Source organism: Copidosoma floridanum, unplaced genomic scaffold, assembly GCF_036245765.1.
Source record: "Copidosoma floridanum isolate Cflo_tuat_1 unplaced genomic scaffold, Cflo_Japanese_pri ptg000023l, whole genome shotgun sequence".
Taxonomy (NCBI): Eukaryota; Metazoa; Arthropoda; class Insecta; order Hymenoptera; family Encyrtidae; genus Copidosoma; species Copidosoma floridanum.
The window spans coordinates 2,668,696-2,694,093 of NW_028321900.1; the positions used below are offsets into that span (position 1 = coordinate 2,668,696).

The 25,398-nt window shown below is 34.8% G+C and overlaps 1 protein-coding gene across 2 annotated transcripts in view; it reads right to left on the reverse strand.

The window, feature by feature from the left end:
* The window catches only part of LOC149374027 (N(G),N(G)-dimethylarginine dimethylaminohydrolase 1), a 257,232-nt gene that overhangs the window by 220,386 nt on the left and 11,448 nt on the right, over positions 1-25,398 (reverse strand). The window lies entirely within an intron of this gene.

Here is a 25,398-nt window from a genome sequence, read left to right on the forward strand (position 1 = left end):
GCACTTACTGGTTAATTTGACAATAAATAAATAAACTAAATAACACAAGCACGAATCACCAATCGAACTGGGAAACTTACTGGTTACTTTGTTAATAAATAGATGATGTAAAGAACATTAGCACAAATCACCACATTACTCAGGGCGCTTATGAGTTGCTTTGTATATAATCACCACACGACCCAGGGAACTTACTGGTCGCTTTGTTAATAAATAAATACATCCAATAATACGAGCGCCAATCACCAGGGAAACTTCAGCACTAACTGGTCACTTTGGTAATAGATAAATAAATTAAATAACCCTGGCGCCCATCACCGCAAAACTCGAGGCTCAGACTGGTTACTTTGTTAATAAATAAATAAATAAAATAATTTTTGTTTATTAATAAAATAATAGAGATAACACAATCGACAATAACTCAGTAACCTAAGGCAATTACCAGTCACTTTGTTAATTATGAAAATAAATAAAAGACACAAACACCAACCACCTAACAACCCAGGGCTCTTAATAAGCGCTTTGTTAATTATAAATGAACTTAAAATAATAAAAGCAACAATCACTAAGAGAGTAGGAAAACTAACAAGTCACTATATTAAAAAAAATAAACTAAATAACACAAGCGTCAATGACCACACAACTTAAGGCCCTTATTAGTCACTTTTTCAATAAATAAATAAATTTAATGACTCAAGTGCCAAACACCACACTATTAGAGGCTCCCACAGTTTGCTTTGTAAATAAATTATTAAATTAAATAACACAAGCACTAATCACAACAAAACATACGGCACTTTTGGTCGCATTGTTAATAAATTAAAAAACTAAATAACGTAAGCACCAATCAACGCAAGACACGGCGCCCTCACTGGTCACTTTGTTAATAAATAAATTAATCAAATTATGCAATCGCCAACCACCACAAGACTCAGGTCAGTAACTGGTCACTTTGTTAATAAATAAATACATCAAATAATAATCGCCAATCACCACCAAACCCGTGAAACTAATTGGTCACTTTAGTAATAAACAAATGAATTAAATAGCATTAGCGCAAATCCCAGGGCAACTTCCAGGGCTCTTACCGGTCACTTTGTTGATTAATAAAATACGTAAAATAACAAAAGCAACAGTCACCAAGTGATCCAGGAAACTAACTAGGCACTTTATCAGGAAATAAATTAATTAAGTAACACAAGCGCAAATCGCCGATCAAATTAAGGAACTTACTGGTCACTTTGTTAATAAATCAATAAATCAAATAACACAAGCGCCAAGAACAAGGCAACCTAAGGCACTTACTGGGCTCTACGGTAATTATTAAAATAAATAAAATAACACAAGCAACATTTACCAAGTTACCAAGCAGTTTTTTGGTCAATTAGTTAGTAATAAAATCAAATGAAATAACACAATTACCGACTATCAGGCAATCCAGTGCACTTACTGGTCAGTTTGTTAATAAATAAATAAATTAAGTAACACAAACGCTAATTACCACACAACCTAGGGCGCTTACTGGTCGCTTTGTTAATAAATAAAAACATCTATCAGTACAAGCACCAATCACAAAACAACCCGGGATAATAAGTGTTAGCTTTGTTATTTAATAAATAAATTTAATAACACTATCACTAATCACCACACTAGCTTGGGCACTTACTGGTCGATTTTTTAATAAATAAATAAATTAAATAACGCAAGTGCTACTACCATGTAAGGAAAAATTTTTTTCACATAGTATTAAAACCAAATATATTTCACACTCTTTAGAAAAAGGAGAAATACTATAGCAAGTGGGAGAAAACCGAAGTGATGAGCGAGCGAGAATTAGCGGAAAGCGGCAGTCCCAGCAAGGAGTCGATAGAGAGTAGTAGACTCATACCCTATACCTCACTGTCCTTCTTTTGTGGCTCTGCTAAGACCAAACGAATAGAATTAATACAAATAATATTAACTCTGTATACTCAGATAACAGATCAACTTTTTATGTAATATATTAAAATTAACGAAAATTAACAAATCACGAACTTATTTCTAATTTTGGAGCATCTGTATCTATTGTTTGCTTTTAGTTTACATATGAATATAGTAAGGATAACTTGTGGGCTCGTACCCTGAATTTCGTCTTTCCATCCATATATTTCACACCTCTCTTCTCTTCCGAATAAAAACAAAATAATTCCTCGCTGCAAGTAAAATTATTTATGAGGCATCGAGAAGGCGACAACCAAAGTGAAGATTGCTCGTAAGACAGAGTCACTAGAACGAATATTAGATAAGTACACCCATCGTGGATATTCGAAAACCTTTCTCAAATAGTTTGCGTAAAAGTACTAGTATTGCTGACACCAAGAACGCTTCTACCTTATCCTAAATTCTTTCCGATCATCTCCTGGAAGATAAGAAAATACATACATAATGCATAAATATAACCCATACTCTGTAAATCAAGAGGTTGTTCATAAAACTTCATTTCTTAATTTCGATAGTATAGTAAAATAATACAAATCCATAGTTTTAGAATCATTACTATATTTATCATGAATTTTCCATGTTCTACGCACACATTCGCATCGATCCATATTTCAGTATTTCAACTAGCAAGGCCGTTGAATCGGGTCAATGTACCTACTAAATAATAAAGATTCTAGGTGCGCAAAGACCTTGAGCAAACTATAGAAGCTTATAACCAAGATAATTCGGAAAACTTGCTCGTCAATAACATAAGCTCTAATCAATGCACAACCCAAGACACTCACTGGCCGCTTTGTTAGTAAATAATTAAATCAAATAACACAAGCGCTGACGACAACACAACCCAAGGCACTTACTAGTCACTTTGTTAATAAATAAATATGTTATATAACACCAGCGATAATCACCACACGACTCAAGGCACTTACTGGTGGCTTTGTTGATAACTAAATAAATTAAATAACACATGCACCAACAACCAGGCAACCCAGGGCTTTTACTGGTCACTTTGTTTGAAAATAAATAAATAAAGTAACACAAGCGCCATTTACGTTACAACCCGTGGCGCTAACGAGTGACTTTGTTGATACATACATGAATTAAGAAACACCTGCGCTAATCCCCACAAAACTGAGAGCACTTTTTGGATGCTTTGTTAATAAAAAAAATGAATCAAATAACTCAAGCATTTATTACCGCACAACATATGGCACTAACTGATCGCTTTACTAATAAATAAAAGAATTAAATACTACCAGCACTGATCACCACAAAACCTGAGGCACAGACTGGCCACTTAGTTGATAAATTGATAAATTAAATAACACAAGCACCAATCACCACAAAACTTCGGGTGCCCACTGGTCACTCTGTTAATAAATTAACAAATTTATTACTGCAAACGCCAATCACCTCACATTCCAAGGTACTTACTGGTTGCTTCGTTAATAAATAAATACATTGAATAACACATGCGCTAATCATTGGGCAACTTAGGGCGCTAAACGGTCCCTTTCTTAATTACAAAAAAATCGAAAAAACACAAGCATTAATCACTAAGCGATCTAGGGAACTTACTAGTTACTTTGTAATTTATAAAAATAAATCAAATAACACAAGCACCAATCACCACAGAACCCAAGGCATTAATAGTCACTTTTTAATGAATAAATTATTCAAACTACACGAGCTCACATTACCACAAAACCCCGGGCGCTTACAGAACTTCAACACTTTCTTTGAAAATAGACAAATTTAATACTTCAACCGCAAATGACGACACATCCTAGAGTAGTTACTAGTGGGTTTGTTAATAAATAAATACATCGCATAACACAAGCAATGATCACCACACAATCCAGGGCGCTTACTGGTCACTTTGTAAATAAATAAACGAATTTTATAGTGCAAGCGCTAATCATGCAAAATCCAGGGATACTCACTGATTGATTTGTTAATAAATAAATACATCGAATAACACAAGCGCTAACCTCTAGGCAATCTAGGGCGCATACTAATCACCTTTGTAATCATAAAAATAAATAAAAAAACACAACCACTAATCAGTAGGCAACGATCACCAGGTAACCTCAGCAACTCACATGTTGGTTGTTAGTATATGGCTGACTCAAATAACATAAGCGACAATAATCACACGACCTGGGGTACTAACTTATCAGTTTTTTAATAAATTGAATAAAACCAGCGCTAATCACTTCGAAACATGGGACACAGACTGAACACTTTGTTAATAAAAAAATTATTTTAATTACACAAGCGCAAATCACCACAAACTTCTGGCAGCCCACTGGTCACTTTGTTAATAAATTAATAATTGTTGTACTGCAAGCGTCAATTAGCAATCACTAAGCGACCTTAGGCGCTTACTAGTCACTTTGATAATTATAAAAATAGATAAAATAACATGAGCGATAATTACCAGGCAAATCGAGGCGCTTACTTGTCGCTTTGATGACTAACAAAATGAACAAAATGAACAAAATAACAAAGAAAAAGTTACCATGCGACCGAGAAAACTTACTGGACGCTTTTATGAAAAAAAAAATGAACTCAATAACACACCACACACTCCAAGTCACTAACTAGTCGCTTGGTTAAAAGAAAAGTAAACTAAATAATACCAGGTTTGATTACCACGAAATCCGAGTCGCTTTTTAGTCACTTGGTTAAAAAATAAATAAAGGTATTGCGCCAATCACCATAGAAGCAAGGGTACTTACTAGTCACTTCGATAATAAATAAGATAAAAACAATAAACAAGAGCAATAATTACTAAGCAAGCCCAAAAACGTACTGATCGATTTGTTTATAAGTAAATGAAATAAATTACGCAAGCGCCAACAACTACAAAACCCAGGGCGCATAATAGTCACTGTTAATAAATAGATAAATGTATTACTGCAAGCGCCAATCACCATGCAAGCCTGGGTACTTACTAGTAACTTTGATGATAAACAAAATAAAGAAAATAAACAAGAGTAACAATTATTGAGCAAGCCAAAAAAAGTACTGGTCACTTCGTTTGTAAATAAATAAATAAAATTACACAAGCGCCAATAACCACTAAACTTAGGGCGTTTAATAGTCGCTTTGTAAATAAATTAACAAACGTATTACTGCAATCGTCAATCACCTTACAAACGAGGGAACTTACTGGTCACTTTTATAATAAATAACTACATCATAGGTCACAACCGTCAATCACCAGACAAGTAAAATGAAATAACACAATTGCCAACTACCGGGCAATCCAGGGCACTTATTGGTCAGATTGTTAATATATAAAAGAATCAAATAACACAAGCTCCAATTAACGCACAACTCAGAGCAGTTACTGGTCACTTTGTTTAAAAATAAATGAATTGATAGCGAAAGCTTTAAGCACCACACAACCTGGGACACATAATTGTCGCTTTGTTAATAAATGAATAGCTTGAATGACACAAGCTACAATCACCACACGACGCGTGGCACGTACTCATCGATTTGTTATTAAATAAGTTATCTAGTAGTACAAATGCAAATCACTTTACAACCCAGAAAAACAATTAAATAACAGGATCGCCAATCACCACACAAGCTGGGGCACTTACAGGTCATTTTGTTGATGGATGAATAAATTGAATAACACAAGTGATAATCATCAGATAACTCGAAAAAATCGCTGGTCACTTAGGTAATAATATAATACATTAAATAATAAAAGCCCTACTCACCACACAACCTAGCGCACTTACTAGCCAATGTGCTAATAAATTAATAAATCAAATAACACAAGCACCAATCACCATGAAACTCAAGGCGCTTACTAGTTAATTTTGTAATAAATGATGAAATCAATAACACATGCGCCAATCACTACATAACCTGAGGCAGTTACTAGTTATTTTGTAAATAAATAAATAACTTAAGTAACACAAGCGACAATCAACACACAATCCAGAACACTGACAGGTCACTTTGTTAACAAATAGATAAATATAATAACAAAAGCATTGATCATCACAAAACTCAGGGCACTGACTAGTCGCTTTGTTAATAAAAAATTAAATTAAATAATAAAAGCGCCAACCACAACGAAACCAGAGTCGCTTATAAGTCGCTTTAATAATAAATAAATAGTTTAAAAACCTAAGCGCTAGCCACCAACCCACCTAAAGCGCTTACTGGTCACTTTGTCAATAATTAAAGAAATCGAATAAGACAACTGCCAATCACAAGCCACTTTACGGCTCTAACTGGTCAGTTTTTTATTAAATAAGTAAATCCAATAACACTATCACCAATCAGCGCAAAACCCAGGGCACTTACAAGTCGCTCTGTTGATAAATATATAAAATAAATAACACAAGCACATATCACTACAACAACTAAAACGCTTACTGGTCACTTTGTTAATAAATAATTTAATTAAATAACACCAGCGCCAACTACCAAGCCACCCCAGAGCACTTGCTGCTTGCTTTATTTATAAGTATATAAATTAATCGACACAAGTGCCAAACACCACAAAACCCAATGTGCTTGGTACTCGCTTTGTTGATAAATGTATAAATAAAATGACACAAGCTCTAATCACAACACTACCTAAGGCACTTAATGGTCGCTTTGTAATCAAACCAACAAAGCGCCAATTACAACGCATCTAGGCATTCTTACTGATCATTTTGTTAAAAATAAGTAAATTAAGTAGGACCAACACCAAACACAAGACATCTCGAAGCGCTTATTTATCACTTCGTTAAAAAAAACAAATTAAATAAGACAAGAGTCAATTTCCACACAACCCAGCCCATTTACTAATTGCTTTGTTAATAGATGAATTAATTAAATATCCAAAGCTCCAATAATAACACAACTCACGGCACTTACTGGTTACGTTGTTAGTAAAAAGAAAAAATAATAAATAAAAAGTATAAGCGCTAATCATGACAAAACCTGGAATGTATACTAGTCGCTTTGTTAATAAATAAATTAATTTAAAAAAAAGAGGGCTAATCACCACGCCTCCTAAAGCACTTACTAATTACTTCGTTTATAAATAGATAAATTAAATAACAGAAGCGCCAATCACCAGGCAACCCAGGACTCTAACTGATCGCTTCGTTATTTATTGAAGTAACGGAAATATGAAAAGCATTAATCACCAAGCGACCCGGGAAACTTGATGTTCTTTTCGTTTATGAATAAAAAACTCCATAACCCAAGCGTCACTAACCATACTACCTGGGCCACTTACAAGTCAATTTGTAAATAAATAAATAAATTCAATAATACAAACGCAAAACACCACAAACATAGGGCTCCTACTGGACACTTTGTCAGTAAATAAATGAACGCATTACACAAGCGCCAATTACCACACAATTCTAGTGCTGAGTGGTTGCTTCGTTAATAAATGAATAAATAAAATAACACAAGCACCAATCACCACACAATCAGGGGCACTTACTAGCCATTTTATTGATGAATAAATAAATCAAATAACACAAGCGCTAATCACCACATGACTCGGGATGCTGACTAGTCGATTCGTTAATAAATAAATAAATCAAATAACACAAGAGCCAATCATCACAAAATCCAGGACACTTACTAGCTGCTTTGGTAATAAAAAATCAAGTGAAACAACACAAGCGCCAATTACAATAAAATCAGGGGCTCTAATTAGTCGCTTCGTTAATAAATAAATAATTTAAAAAACAAAGGGCTAATCACCACACTACCTAAAGCGCTTACTGGTCACTTTGTTAATAAACAAATAGATCGAATAAAACAAGTGCCAAAAACAAGGCAACCCAGAGCACTAATTGGTCGCTTTGTTAGTAGATAAATTAATTAAACAACACTTGAGATAATTACCACAAAACCCTAAGCGCTGACTTGTCGCTTCGTTAATAATTATATAAATCAAATACCACAAGCGCCAATCACCACACCACCTTAGGCTCTTACTGTACGCTTTGTTAATAAATAAATACATCAAATAACACAAGTGCTTATGACCACAACACAACCCAGGACACTTACTAGCCACTTTGTCAATAAAAAATGAAGTTATATAACACAAGCGCCGATCACCACAAAATCAGGGGCGCTAACTAGTTAATTTGTTGATAAATGAATAATTCAAAAAACAAAGCGCTAACCACCACATCACCTAAAGTGATTACAGGTCACTTTGTTAATAAAAAATAAATCGAATAACACAAGCTCTAATCACGAAGCAATCTGGGGTACTTACTAGTCAGTTTGTTATTTGATAAATAAATGAAATAATACTAGCACCAATCGACAAAAAACCCAGGGCGCTTACAAGTGGCTTTGTTAATTAATCTAAAAATTTAATAACTCCAGCAGTAATCACTACACTACCTAAAGCGCTTACTGGTCACTTTGTTAACAAATATATAAATCAAATAACACTAGCGCCAACTTCCAGGCCACCCAGGGCACTTTCTGGTCGCTTTGTTGATAATTACATAAAATAAATGTTACAAGCGCCACATACGACAAAACCCGGTGTGCTTACTAGTCCCTTTGTTGATAAATATACAAATGAAATAACACAAGCACTAACCACAACACCACCTAAGGCACTTACTGGTCACTTCGTTACTAAATAAATAAATTAAATAACAAAGCGTGTAGTTATTGGTAGTTATTGGCGTGAAACAAAATGTGTAGTTATTAGCGCTTGTGTTATTCAGTTGTTTCATTTATTAACAAAACGATCAGTTAGCACCCTGTGTTGTGTGGTGATTGGCGATTGTGTTATTTAAATTATTTTTTTACTGATAAACTGACAAGTAAACGCCTAGGGTTGTGTGGTGCTTGTCACTTGTCATATTTTGTTTATTTTAATGATTAACAAAGCAGCAAGTGAGAGCTCCAGATCACTTAGAGTTCGTCGCCTGTGTTATTTTATTTATTTTATTATGCAACTGAGGGACCAGTCAGTAAGCACACCAGGTCACTTTCTGATGGCCGCTTCTGTCATTTTATTTATTTTAATAATTAACTAAGGAACCACTAAGCGATCTGGGTTATTTAAATAAAGAAGCTTGAGCGATTCAAATTATTTATTTAATATCAAAGCGATGAGTTAGTACGCGGATTTGTGCGGTGATTAGCGCTTGTGACATTTTGTTCATTTTTATATTCAACAAAACAAGGAGAAAGCGCTTCCTGTCCTTTGGTGTATGTAGTTTATGTTATTTTACTTGTTTTATTAACTAACAAAGCAACCTATTAACGCCCCGAGTTGGGCCTATCGGCACTTGTGTAATTTACCAATAAGCAACTTGTAAGCATCGGGGGTTGTGTGATTACTGGCGACCGTGTTATTTAATTTACTACTTCACAAACACAGCGACTATCAAGTGCCCCAGGTTTTGTGGTGATTGGCACATGTGCGATTTTATTTATTCTACTGATTGACCAGTGAGCCCTCTGGCCCGCTTGTTACATTTTACTTATTTTATTAATTAACAAACGACCTACAAGCGCCTCAAATTGTGTTGTTATCAGCGCTTGTGTAATTTAATTTATTTTTTAAATAACAAAGCGACCACTAAGCACACTGGCTTGGATGGTGGTTGTCGCTTGTGTTATGTTACTTACTTAATTGATAAACAAAGCGATTTATTAGCACCCCGAATTTTGTGGAACTCAGCTTGTTAGAATTTACACTTTTTGTTCATCTACATAGCTAGTAGTAAAATCTCTAGGTTGTATAGTTATTGACACTTGCATTATTTGAATTAATTATTCATTAACTTAGGGCTCCAGGTCACTTTGCGTTTGTCCCTTGTGTTAATTTATTTATTTTAATAATTAACAAAGCGACTAGTAAGTGACCCAGATCTCTAAGTGTTAGCGGCTTTTATTCTTATATTTATTTTATTACTTTACAAAGCTACTAAAAAGCGTCCCAGGTCGCTAAGTGATTATCGCTTGTGTTATTTCATTAGTTTCATTCATCTACACAGCAACTAGTGAGTACCCGGGGTCACTTGTAGATCATCGCTTTTGTTATTATCTTTACTTTATTACTTAGCAAAGTGACCAGCTGGCACCCAGAGAAGTGTTATTATTGGTACTCGTGTGATTTAAACTATTTATTTATAAACAAAGTGGCTAGTACGTGTCCCAACTTGTGTGGTGATTGTCGCTTGTATTATTTAACTTGTTTTTTCACTAACTAGGCGACCAGTTAGCACCTTAGGTACTAAGTGATTGTCGCTTGTGTTATTTCATTCATTTTATTGATTAACAAAGCGACCTATAAGCACTTATAATTCCTTGGTAGTTGTCAGTTGTGATATTTCATTTATTTTTATGATGAACCAAGCGAACAGTAAGCACACTTGTTTACCTGGTAATTCGCTCTTCTGTTATTTTTTCCATTTTGTTAATTGACTAAGCGACTAGTAAGTGCCCGTGTTATGTGGTGATTTTCGCTTGTGTTGTTTAATTTAATTATTTTTTAACAAAGTGACTAGTAAGCGCTTCGTGTTCTATGGTAATGGGCAATTGTGTAATTTTTTTCAACTGTTCATCACCAAACCGACCTGTAAGCAACCCACGGTGTGATGATTGCCGTTTGTGTTATTTAACTTATTTATTTATAAACAAAGCGACAAGTAAGTGACCCGGGTTGTATGGTGATTAACGCTTGTAATATTTTGTTCATTTTATTAATTAATAAGGCAACAAATAAGCACCTTAGGTCACTTGGTAGCTGTCGCTTATGTCATTTTATTTATTATTTTAATTATCAAAGCAACCAGTAAGGCTCCCAGGTCACTTGGTAATCATCGCTTCTGTTATTTTATTTGTTTCACGAACTCACAAAACGAGTAGTAAGGGCCCGGAGTTGTGTAGTAATTGGTGCTTGTGTTATTTAATTTTTTTATTTATCAACAAAACGATTATTAAGAGCCCCGGGTTGTGTTGTTGTCACAAGCGTAATTTCATTAATTATATTGCTTAACGAAGCAACCAGTAAGCACCACGGCTCACTTGGTGATTGTCGATTGTATTATTTCATTTATTTTATCAATTAACGAAGGAACCGTTAAACGCCCTGAACTGTGTGGTTATCGGCCCTTGTATAATTTAAATTATTTGTTTACTAACAAAGCAAGTAGTAAGCTTCTTTGGTTGTGTTGTGATTGGCACTAGTGAAATTTGATTTTTTGTTTTAACAACAAAGCGACCAGTAAGCGCCCAAGGTCGCTTTCGGATTGTTGCTTAACTCATTTCATTTATTTTATAAATCAACAAAGCAGCTAGTAAGTGCCCCGAATGGCTTGGTGTTTGTAGCTCGTGTTATACCATTTATCTAATTAATTAACGAAGCAACCAGTAACTCCCTACGGTCGCTAATTAATTGTCGCTTGTGTTTTTTTTTTGTTTTTTAAATCACACGAGCGCCAATAACCACTTAACCGAGAGCGTTCACTAGCCACATGGTTTATTAATAAAACGAATAAAATAACACTAGTGACAATCACCAAATGACTCAAAGAAGTTAGTCCTTTTGTTAATAAATAAAATAATTTAAAAAAACACAAGCGACAATTAATTAGCGATCGAAGGAGGTTACTAGTTGCTTTGTTAATTAATTAAATAAATGATATAACACGAGCGACAAACACCAAGCCATCCGGGGCACTTACTAGTTGCTTTGTTGATTTGTAAAATAAATGAAATGAATTAGGAAACAATCAGAAAGTGACCTCGGGCAGTTACTTTTCGCTTTGGTATTAAAACAAAAAATTAAATTTCACTAGTGCCAATCACTACATAACCAAAGGAGCTCACTACTTGCTTTGTTAGTTAACAAATAATTCAAACTACAAAGGGGCCGATAACCACACAGCTTAGGGCACTTATAGGTTCCTTCGTTAATTAATAAAATAAATGAAATAACGCATTCGACAATCACCAAGTGAGCCGCGGTGCTTACTGGTTGCTTTGTTAAATAATACAATGAATGAAATTACACTAGTGACAACTATAGCACAACCCGAGGTGCTTACTAATCGTTTTGTTAATGAATCAAATAAATAAATATCATAAGCTTCAATCACTACATAACTCGGGGCCCTTACTAATAACTTTGTGAGTTGATAAAAAAAAAAAAAAATAGTACAAGCGATGAGCATAAAATAACCTCAGGTGCTAACTGGTCGATTTGTTCGATAATAAAATAAATGAAATAAGTTACGCAACAATCACAAAGCAACCTTGGACGCATACTGGTCGCTTTGTGATTGTTGTTTAACTTAGTTTGTTTATTTTATAAACGAACAAAACAACTAGTTAGTGCCCCGGATAGCTTGGTGTTCGTAGCTCGTGTTATATCATTTATTTAATTAATTAACAAAGCAACCAGAAATCCCCTACGGTCGCCAATTAATTGTTGATTGTGTTTTTTTTAATTTGTTTTATTAATTATCAAAACGGCTAATAAATCTTTTGGGTCATATGGTGATTGTCACTTGTGTTATTTTATTTGTTTTAGTATTAAACCAAGTGACTAGTAAGCACCCTGGGTTTTATGGTTATTGGCGCTTGTGTGATTTAAATAATTTATCTATTAACAAAGCGACCAGTAGGAGTCTTAGGCAAAGTGGTGTTTGGCGCTTGTGTTTTTCTATTTATTCTATTAATTAACAAGATGACCAGTAAGCACCAGGGATTGCCTAGTAATTGGCACTAGTGCTATCTAGTTTACTTCAATAATCAGCAAAGCGACTGGTCATTACTCCAGGTAGTATGGTAAATAGTGCTCGTGTAATTAAACTTCTTTATTTATTAAAAAATCGACTAGAAAGGGCCTCGGGTTGTGTGGTAATTGGCGCTTGTGTTATTTAATTTATTTATCTATTAACAAAGCGACCAACAAGCACCCCGCGTTGTGGTAATAGGCAATCATGTTATTTGATCTACTTATTTATTAACAAAGCGATTAGTTAGTACCCTGGTCTGTGTGGTAATTGGCGCTTGTCCTTTTTTATTCAATTTGCCAATTAACAAAGCACCCGGGCACCCAATTAACAAGGTGACCCGTAAGTGCCTTGGGTTGTGTGATGATTGGCGATTGTGTAATTTGATTCATTTTCATAATTAACAAAGCTACTTGTAAGCATCCCAGGTTATAGGGTTAAATAGCTTAAGATTTATTTATTGATTTATTATGTATGAAATTCTGTCGAGTTATTTAGGTTTTTGCGTCTTGCTCCATACAGCCTATTTGGAGTTCGCTCCACTTTGGGTGCCACTGTACTAAGCTGTGTTTCGTAGTGTGAGAGAGAACGCTGAAAAATATCCTTGTGTGTCTCTATTGAAAAGAGACGCACAGAGAATTATTAATATTTCTAATTTGTTTTTTGACATGCGACACTAACTTTTCAAAAGAGAGTCAGTATAAATTTTTTTAAATATTTTTGTTATGTTACTCTATATCAAATTAGCATAAATTACGTTACTATTGCGTTTATTATTAGTTATACGATTCTTTTGACTTTTAAGTTTGATGTATTGAAATGAAGGTACGTAAAATTTTTTTCCATATTACTGGTACCAATATATATAAAAGACTACAATTAGATCAGGGCATCACCAAAATTAGAATCGTGATAAAATTATTGTGTAAAATAGAGGTTGAGTGGTAAACATCATATTAAAACTAATTTATCACGCGTTTTAGCACTTTAAATTGTTAGTTTAGGTTTATTTTTATAGGCTAGAAAATTTAATGTACATAAATTAAGGTTTAAATAAAAAAATAAGTACGCCAACTATAGAAGTTAGCTCTTATTTATTGAACTATTTTCTTCTGTAATGGAAAATAAAAACGCTGTGGGAAAAGTGAAGTTAACATTGACACATAGAATTACAAATTTTTCACAATTATTCTTCCGTACGAAATTCGGAGACACTAGTGCGAGGATATTGTCGAAAAAAACCTTACGACTAATAGCACTAATGTATTTATGTAACTGTACGTATCAATATTATCTGCTCTAAAAAATAGTCATGCAATCGTATAACATTTTAGAGCTGTATATTAAGTCTCCCAGTGTGAATCGCTCTTATGTTTCAAGCGCATGTTGACATATTTTTTTACAATTTAATAAATAAACTTTTGCTTATAATCTTAGTAAAGTTCCTGGTTTATCAGATGTTTATTTCTGTCTCAGACAGAACGAGGTAAAATTTTGGCAGATTTGTAATTCAGCCCATCGTTCAAGAAATTAGCTTTATAACATGTTTGTAACGACAGTGTTACCAATTTTCAATTACAGAGATTGGCTCAAAAGCAGAAATTTTTTTAAACTTTATTTTAGAAAATAATATTTTTAATTTATTTTAATAAAGAACCACTTATTACGATGCAACACCACTTAATACTTTTTACAATGCAAGTCAGCGAGCGACGCCATTAGTGACTATATTTTTAACCTTTTTTCAGTTAACCTACTTGTACAATTGTCGTTCTTCGTTTGCATTGAATGTAACTGCAATTCACAAGTACACATTATTTTAAATTTAAATTGTCCACTCTTACGTAACTTACACTTTTAATTTAGTGCTTTACGCTGTGATGGTAGAATTATCATTTTTTAATCTAACTTCTCCAAGGCTTGCCTAACTTATACTTTTACCATAATATTTAGAGTTTGAGAATTTATAGTGAAAAAAAATATCTTTACTGTATTCTTTTTCACAATAGTGGCATAACAGAACAACGTCATCTGAAGCAAAGTGTAAGCCCTGGTACTTTCTGGTACTTTCCTTACTCAACATTGTTGAACCATTTTATGGTGAACTTTTTTTTTTTTTTTTAAATTGAAAGTGATCGTTGCTCAGTTGGGGGCGAGATTCGAGACATGAATAAATACAAGGTGTATTTAAATTTGGTGGTATGAGGTGCATTTAGATTGGGACCACATCATAATCCTTGACAAAGAACCTCATTACGAAAAAAAAATTATATGTATGTTTAAAGTTGTGTTGTGTAATTTATCGTTAGTCTGTCATTCGATCTGTGACCAACAAGCTAAAATACTTACGAATTCTCGTGTACATAAAGTAATAATTTGTATCTCAAAATTTTATTGTTGTGCGTACGAGTTTCATTGAATCTCTTATAGTGACATGTTTAATGAAATTTGTAGCCTAATGGGCTGACACAAATGATCAGCGAAACGTTGCAACTGTAAACCAGCATAAAAAAATTTAAATACACCTTGTATTTATCCATTTCTTGTATCTCGCACCCAACAGATCACCGATCACATTTAATTTTTTAATTCTTTGGGGGTACTGACAAAATTCTAATCAGTCATTGTTTTTTTTAAATCATAATTATAGCGCCAGTTGTATGTTTTATGGTGTAACCACAATTTGTTATGACCAGACTTGTTTGAAGTATGCTCTTAACCATTTTATTTTAATTTTATTCGTGAGTCTCTTAGGATTCAGATCGTAAGCTTTATCTGTTATTTTTAGTCAAGTAAAAATAGTTATTTAATAATGTGGATGATTTTAATCAATGTGAAATTTTTAGTTCTTTTATTAAAACAATTCAAAACAGATATTCTCTTAGATACAGTCCATTCAGATCACTTCACAGATTTTAATACTAATTATATTACTGATGAAAAACGTACATCTATCACTGACTGTTGTTACTGCTGCCTCGGAGTTTCTTAATGCTTCATGCAGTCATTCCCAGTGATTACTTATACTACACGAATAAGTTCTCTGCTATCACCGGTACCACTTTCGGCGGGCCTCTTTTGATTTACCTCGCTCCTTAGGGTAGTCTGATATTATTAATACTCTCGAACTACACCCACGTTGCCTCAGCCAACACGTTATGCCTTACGTGTATAAGGTACTCGCGAGTCGCGAGAGTCAAAAGTAGACTAAAACTTTAGAAGATAGGCGACGCACGTAAAAAAAACGATTTTTCCTCTTGATGGTGAGTTTTTATAGCATCAGAGCGAGTAAAAGAGGCCTTTGGTTGAATTAGGTCAATATAACAATTAGGTTGAAATAACAGTATAACAGTACCCATCGCATTTTTCTGACAAGTGCGATTGAGTTTTTTAAGTCAGTGATGATGAAAGTTCGCATCAGCAATAAAAGAACGCCTAATGCAAGTTCAAGTGTGACAGTAAGTTTACAAATTTCAATACAATCCTTTGGGGATTTTACAATCAACTTTGAGTTTACTGAAATAGTGTGTTAATTTTAAATTTAAAAATCAGTGTTATTAGAAGTAGACAATCAATACGCAAGTAAATTGTTTATTCATACTGTGACGGTGAGATACCGTCGAGCCATCATCGGTAGGCTAGGACCGATATGGTAAGAAGGAAAAGGGAAAAACGTAGAGGACAGTTAGGAAAAGAGGGAAAAGGAAGAAAAAGCCGAAAAGGGATCAGATTAGCTTGGGCCAGCGAACGCGCGTGAAGCAAGTTTTTGTTGGGGGTTGCGAGAAGCAATTTCCCCAAGGCGATTTCCCCGCGAAAAGCGAATTCTGTTTTGGGGGACGTGAGACGCGTCTTCTGGAGTGTTCCCGTTCCTGCGATTGTTATCGTGGCGGCTGTGCTTGAGCTGTCCCCAGTACGGTGCTTGGTGCTGAGTGTCCAGATCCTGCTGAGATAGCAGGCGACGCCAGACTCAGGGTCACCAAGGCCGATACCGTCGATCTCGGCCTTCAAACGCTGCCAGTAGGGATGCCTACTGACCTCAGCGTAGCCACTCCACTGCTCCCATGTAGACTTGGCCTGCGAGAGGCATCGTCGGGGAGCGACCCCGCATCGCCGTAAGTACCTGCCAGCAGGCAGTGGATTGTAAAGGGCAGCGGCCCTCGAATAGCCCGCATTGTCTGCCCGGTTCGCGAGTTTGCGCCGCGTGCTCGTCGAGTATTCGCACTCGACGAGCGTACACACATACACACACACACACACACCCAAACACCCACGATTACTTTTATATACTTCATATTTATCTTGAATATATTCCTTATTTTAAATTTAATCGTGAGTGCTTCCTTTCTGTGTGTGCCCGATCCCCTTTGTGCCGTGTTAAAGTCCTCGCGAGAGGCGACGACGTTCAAGGTCGCCACGATATTTGGCCCCTGCGGTGTCTCGGAGAGCGAGACTCGCGTATCAAGTTTATTGGAGGTGTCGCCGAGAGTACCCGGGCAACACAGGCCCAGTCGAGGTTGCGAATTCCGCCTCGTTATTCCGCATCGGCTGGACCCTATGACAATACATACAATACGATTTATTTATTGATACATATAATACGATTTCAATATTTACGTGCATTCGTACAAAGAAGCTGGCTGTACCATATGTCAGTATATTATTTAACATTCACCTTAAAGCTATTACACACACATATAAATGACGTATGAGCTCCTCTTGTCATATGAGCTTGCTTTATATTCACAATACGTCTTATCTGAATTTGACGGACGAAGAGCTTTTGGTTATAATATAATTTGTATTAACTCGGAACGTAACATAATCAAGGTATTCTGTCTCCACCCACATCAAACTTTTTTTATTCAGAGTCAATATAGAGCGTTAATACATCTTAATATTAGAGATAATATGTTTGAATAGTCTGGAGACCCAGTGTCACATATCCAGGAGGTAGTCCCATTGCCTATATTGTCTACAGATCCTACACAGAGAAATTCAGTCACAGCTAAAGGCGGTGCAGTGCTGCTGGCGAAAACAGTGTGCGTGGTGGGAGCGCAAAACAACGTGCGCAGACAGCAAAAAAACAATACGAGCGCGCACGTGATTTCGAGCTGCAGATGCACGCTCTTTTCCCGTGCAGGCTACTGGAACTTTGACTGAGTGGCTGCAGTATAGTTCGACACTTTTTCATTAATGCCTAACTATGTAACTTATATGCATGTATGCGTGTATGTTACAAAAATTAATTAGCATTTATAATAAAAAAGAATTAATAAATAAGTGTCAAACTATACTGGAGCCGCTCAGTCGAAGTTCCAGAGGCTTGCACGGAAAAAGAGTGTGCATCTGCAGCTCGAAATCACGTGCGCGTTCGCACCGTTTTTTTTTTTTGCTGTATGCGCACATTGTTCAGCGCTCCCACCACGCACGCTGTTTTCGCCAGCAGCACTGCATCGCTTTAAGCTGTGACTGAATTTCTCCGTGTACAGGCCTACACTAAATTTTTGTGAACATATTGTGTCACTTACGGTTTCTCGCACCAAGTGCGGCATAGGAAACGAACTCCAAGCAGACGTAGAAGTATAACAATACATGGTGATCAGTGTTGGCAAAAAAGATCTTCATACACCCCCATCACTATCGGAACTATCCGTTAAAAAAGTTCCGAAGCAAATGGGAGCAGAGCTACAGCAGAAATGTAGAAACAAAAATGTAGAGTGGAGTGGACAGTAAGCGCCACCTAGTGATCGGGTGATAAAAGCTTGTGTTATTAAATAATAATGTATTATTTGTCAGTGTGTCCAGTAAGCGCCCCAGGTCATCGGGTGATAGTCACTTGCGTTATAAAATAATTTATTATTTAATAGAGGGGTCAGTAAGCGCTCTGACTCATTGGATGGTAGGCGCTTGTTATTTATTAATACCTAAATATTTAATAAAGTGGCCAGTAACCCTCCTAGATTATCGGGTGATAGGCGTTTGATTTATGAGTTCATAATTTATTATTTAACAGTGTGGTCAGTAAGCGCCCTGGATCATTGGTTGATATGTACTTATCTTATTAATTTAAAAGATTTGAGAACCCTGTTGTTAAATGACCGAGCACGAGCACGCCTTAGTATACGGGAATTCCAGGAGAAAGAAGTCTTTCTCTACACTCCTGCTATAGCTCTGCTCTGATTGGCTTTGAAATTTTTTTAACGTTAAGTTGCGATAGTGGTAGGGGAAGATCCTTTTAGCCAACCCTGATGGTGATGTTGGCCAAAACTAGCAGTATATCTATATATTGTGTTGTTCGCCAACAATTGTGATAAAACTATGTATGGTGGTGTTTGCCAACACTAGTAGTATGGATATACATACAGTCCTCGTTTTCTATTTTGCAATCTACTGGATCTTTAATAAAACAGCACAAATATTTTACAAAAAATATGCTTATATAATGGCACACACGTGCATATCTTACACCATGATTCCGAACAATATTCAGGGGACGTACCGTATTCGCTCCGAGAATATACCTGAAGATGATAAGACGATATGCACTTGCGTCAAGTACCTCTAGTGTTGATTGAGTAAAATATGGAGGGCCCCCAGGGCATCGAATGCACGTAGTTTATAGATATCTTTAAATATTAAAAAAAAGTAAGCATTTAATGGTGATACATAAAGCGTGAAACATGTGGTGAATTGCTTTATTAGTAAGTGCCTTTCTATGCCATGTCAATCAGAGCTGGCTTTTTATCATTATAGCCGTTAAAAGTTTAATAAACAAAAGCAAGAACTGTGTGTTCCATCTGCTTAACCATGTATATAACAACACTGAGAGCAAAGCACCGAGCAGACACACTGTTTAAATATACTATCGACGCCTCTTACGAAGAGCAACGGAGCTCAGATTTTTCCATTTGAATTAACATGGGAAAATCTGAGCTCCGTTGTTCTTCGTTAGAAGCGTCGCTATATACTATACATACATCATACTCTCTCAGGCTCTTCATACTTTCAACGACTGTAATATAAAAATGCCTGCCATTCACATGGCATAAAAATGTACTAATAATGGAACTTTCTATACTTTTTACGCTTCACGTCTTACCATGAAATGATTAACTTTTAAGATATTTAAAGAAATCTATGAACTACGTGAATGATGCCACTAGCATATTCCCCCATAGTACAAGCACTGGCTACGACTTGGGGGCATTGCTTGCTATTCTCACAGCAAATAACTTTTTTTCACTTCGCAGGCCCACACCAGGGATGGGTAAATCTGGTTAGCAGGCATTTTGAGATACATCACGTGCAATTGATGTCGTTTGTGTAATTTATGTAATAAGTACCACGAGTTTTACAGAAGTCAATTTACGGTCAGTGTTTCTGATTGCAGTGGATTATGAGTCTTTATACTGGCAAAAGATTTAAACACATTAAAACTAAACTATTTAATCCAATAACTCTATATAAACTAAGAAATTCAATTCAAATAACCCTGCACTTGATCTTGCTCATAGAGGCTACTGTTCATACAGACGCAACAGCGCCACATATTACCATTAGTTTTAAAAGGGACTGCGTGAAACTATCGCGCCTGTTTGAATAGCCTTACAATGTTAAAAGCATATTTAATCACATAATCCAAGGTGTTCGTACTAGCCCATGTATAATTCATTAAAGCATTATTTAATACCACAAGCTGCCACCACCAGGTAAGCCAAAGCGTTTACTCACCACTAAATAAATTAAAAAACAGTCGGGAGGGTCACGAGCGACTCTCGGAAGATGTGAAAACATACTCGAGGCACGACTGATATGTTATGCATAAGTGTCCACACGTTCGACTGCACTTAACAGATTTTTTTTAAACTTGTATTAAATAAAGTAACTGGTTCGACATCGTTCAAAGACATTAGAACATATAAAGGAACAACTTATGAAACTTTTAAAGATACTGCAATTGCAATGGGTTTAATAGACAATGATGCAAAAATCGATGCTATTTTTAAAGAAGCAATTGCTGTTATGTTTCCATATTAATCAAGACAATTTTTTGCTTGGTTATGAATTTCAGAATACGTTCAAGGTGATAAAATATGGAATAAATACAACGAATTTTTTACGAAGGGTTTGCGTAATAATAAAGATAATTTAGCTCTTTTACATATTAACCAAATTTACGAATCAGAAGATAAATCATGTGGATACTTTAATTCATACCTACACCAAAAAAAAGGAGAGTAAAAAAGAAGATATAGATGATGAAATACGTTTTAGTAAAGAAATGGTTAACTGTATGTATAAAAGTTTGAATGATGACCAGAAAAATATATTTCGTATTATTTGCGAACAAAAAAATAATATTTTCTTTATAGATGGTTCTGGAGGGTCAGGAAAAACTTATTTATATAAAACGTTAATTTATTTTTTTATTTCTCAAAATAAAAAAATCATGTCAATGGCTTGGACTTATATAGCCTCAATTTTGCTTTCAAAGGGCATGACCAGTCATAGAACTTTTAGAATTCCTTTAGATCTTAATAATATAGAGTGCATTTTTAGAATTCGAGTCAGATAAAAAAAATTAGGAGAAGTTGATTTAATAATTTGGGATGAGGCTTTAATGATTCCTGAAAAAGCATTGAAAACAGTAGACAGAACGTTAAAAGATTTATGTAATACTGAAAAATATTTTGAAAATAAATTAATTGTTTTAGGAGGTGTTTTTTGTAAGATTCTCCCAGTGATAAAAAACGGTAATAGAAAAATTATACTTGAACAAACTATTAAATCTTTATTTTGATGGAACTCGTTCCACATTTTAAATTCAGAAATTAATATTCGTTCTAACGATAAAGAATTTTCAAAAGTATTATTAAAAATTGGGGAAGGGGAAATAAAAACTTTTAACATTCCTAAAAATTGGATCTCAAATGATGTATGTTCTCAAATATTTTCTAATGTCTATAATTGTTTGATAAATAGTGTTATACTTACATCGCATAACGAGAACATCTCTTATTTGAATAATAAGATTCTTAAAAAGTTAACTGGAGAAATTAAAACTTACTATCGTATAGATAACGCAACTTATGAAGGGATTGATAAATCAGACGATAATATTTATTTCAATTTTCCGTTGGAAATGTTGAACAATATTCGTGAAGGATTACCACCTCATGAATAAATCTAAAAATTGGTACAATATTAATTTTACTGAGAAATTTAAGTATATCAGATGGACTCTGTAATGGAACACGTTTACGAATCACAAAATTATTACAGTATAATATAGAAGGAAAAATAATAACTGGAGAAAAAATTGGATATAGAGTCTTTATTCCAAGAATAACTTTAGACACAGGAAACTCTTCAACATTACCGTTTATTTTGTATCGTAAACAATTTCCAATCGTTGTGGCATTTGCTATGACAATAAACAAATCCCAAGGTCAAAGTTTTGATAATGTAGGTTTATATTTTAAAAAAACCCTTATTTTCTCATGGTCACTTATATGTGGCTTTATCAAGATGCAAAGATAAAAATAACTTATTTATTCAAGTAGAAAGGCGAAAAATACAGAAATAGAAAATATTATTTGGAAAGAGATTTTTACATAATTTATTAACTGTACTTAATGATTTTTATGAATAAATAAGCAACATTTATGGTAATGAATTGAAAGTCACTTATTAATATTTCATTATTTAACAAGTATACATGACATAATGTATGAAAAATGGTGTGGGGGGCCTGTGGAGGGTCTGTGGAGGGGCAGGCAAAATTGTGTGGGGGGGCTGCAGGGGGCTGTGAGGGTTCTAAGGAAAAAGTTAGAAAATGTCAAATTAGCGTTGAAAACGGTCAAACTTCAGCTTATTTGTGGGGGGGCTGTGGGGGGTCTGTGGGGGAGATATGTGGAACGCCCCACACAAATAACTATATAATATATTGAGATATATATATACATGTGAGGCGTTTCACGCGAAACGTTCCAGGCCCGGCACGCGAGTGCTAAAAATCACTGTTTTCAGCTCATTTTCTCGGCCTTATTTCTATCCTAAAAAAATATTGTAAATAGCATTTTCGATGTATTTTTTAGTCAGCTTTCCGATAGTGTGGTTAGTTGTCTGAAAAAATTTTATTTTTACTAAAAAAAAATACAAAACATGCTACATCTCGACAAAAGCATTTTTAATATTTTTTTTGATAGGCTAGATGGAAAGCTGAGGTTTTTTAACATCAAAAAGGTCATTTTACACAGTGTGCTTTCACTAAAAAATTCGAGTAAAACAATACCAAAGAGTGGACATTCGGTCGTCTGAACGCGCGCCAAAGGCCGGCACCGCGCGGCACTCCGCTTAAGTTAACTAATATTATTAGTTTTTTATTATTTAATTATTTATTTAACAATGAAGTATGCTTTTATGTTATGACTTAATATAGTATTGTACAATTGAAATAGAATCTTTGTTTTTTTTTTATAATTTTCCGGTAGAATTGAAAGAACCATCTAAACATAAAGCGTATTTTAGTTCTAAATTCATTATAATTGCCTTGAATATTTTAATTTATTCAACTTGCTGTAGATGGCGTATTAACCAAAAATTGCTTCTCAAAAACTACCACGACTGTGTTAAATCAGTAGTGTGCAGTAACTGTAGTAAAAAATGTTTCTTAGGTGCAGAATGTCTAGATTGTCCCAATGTGTCAACGTTACATCCACATCTTCTTGAATGTTTTAAAAAACATAATATTTTTGAAATTAAATATAAATCGTGGTTTCAAACAAACAGATGTACCATTGCTATACAAAATTGAATTCTCATAATTTCGTTGACTTGTTAGGAAAAAAATTATTAAAACTCAAAACTTATGATAATTTTGCTACGAAACAATCACTTTTTTTAATGAACTGAAAAAAGATGTTAAAAGTGGAGAATTTATTGTATCTTGTAACTTGTGATTTTCGGACAATTATGCGTTTGTTATACAGAATTCAACCCAATCTTTTCATTGGAACAATAACCAAGCTTACATATTTACAGTTGTAATTTATTATAAAGAAAAAGATGAGCTTAAACACATAAGTATTGCTGTTATTTCCGATGATCTAAATCATGATACAGTTGCTGTATACAAGTATCAAAAAGTTACAATAAATTATTTGAAATCCAAGTTTGTAGTCAAGAAATTTTTTTACATAACTGATGGAGCCAGTCAACATTTCAAAAATAAGAGCAATTTTAGAAACATAGTTTTCCAAAAAAAAGATTTTAAAATTGATTGTGAATGGCATTTTTTTACTACTGCTCATGGAAAGGGAACGTGTGACAGTATTGGAGCCAACTTGAAAAGAAGTGCAACATATGCAAGTCTTCAAGTTTCCTTTAATAACTGAATTTTAGCAGCAGAAAACTTGTACGACTGGGCAAAGAATTATTGCAAGGAACCAAAAGGTTTTTATTTGAGTAAAGAGTCGTATGAAAAATGTAAAATTAAACTCAAATCTCGATGTGATGAAGCATAATCAATACCAGGTACTTTGCAATTCCATGCTGTCATTTCAATCGATGATAAAACATTAAAATAAAAAAAAAACATCTATGAGCTCTGAGTATCAACTTTTGTCAAAACAAAATTATAAAACCAAAAAGCCTACATCTCAAACTTCATCTAAAATTAAAAAATAGTAAAAAATATTTGTTTAGAAAGTATTTCTAAATTAATAATATTCATAGTTAACTTAAGCGCGGCGCGGCTCCACACCGGATCTCGGCGTGCGTTCAGACGGCCGAACGTCTACTCTTTGGTAATGTTTTACTCGAATTTTTCAGTGAGAGCACACTGTGCAAAATGACGTTTTCAATGTAAAAAGACCTCAGCTTTCCATGTAGCCTACCAAAAAAAATATTAAAAATGCCGTTTTCGAGATATAGGGGTAAACGGTACAGTTGTTGACCCCCGATAGTGATTGACCGCCACATGCATTTTTAAACGGAGCCTTTATGTACAGATATACAAATTATACAGGGGACAATCACTACCTTAAGGTGTCAATAACTGTACCGTTTACCCCTATTGTATTTTGTATTTTTTTCAGTAAAAATGAAATTTTTTCGAAAAACTAACCATACCATCAGAAAGCTAACTGAGAAATACATCGATAATGCTATTGGCAACATTTTTTTAGGATAGGAATAAAGGCCGAGAAAATGAGCTCAAAACAGTGACTTTTAGGGCTCACGCGGCGGGTCTGGGACGTTTCACGTGAAACGCCCCATATATATGTATACACATAAACTTGCATGCTTGTATAAAAACACCTAATATTTCTATATCCAATATCAGTGTAGACAAAAGTGGGAGATTACTGGGCGAAAGTCAGACTAAGCTGCGCCCAAGTCAGCGCCGTATTACAAACACACCTGCAGCCGGGCTCGATTGCTTGATTTGGACCATGCGTTTAAGCTGGGCTGCCCAAGTTCAATTTCTACTCGGGCTGTAGTCATACACAGCATGTGTGTATGTATGAGCGTGCGCATGTATGTTTAGCTGCTTGAAGACGAATATGATATAGTGTAACTATATATTTTGTCTGGCAGCAGCGTAAACTCAGCGCTCCTCAGTAGAGATGATCTCTACGGGAGAAATAGAGGACGGTAT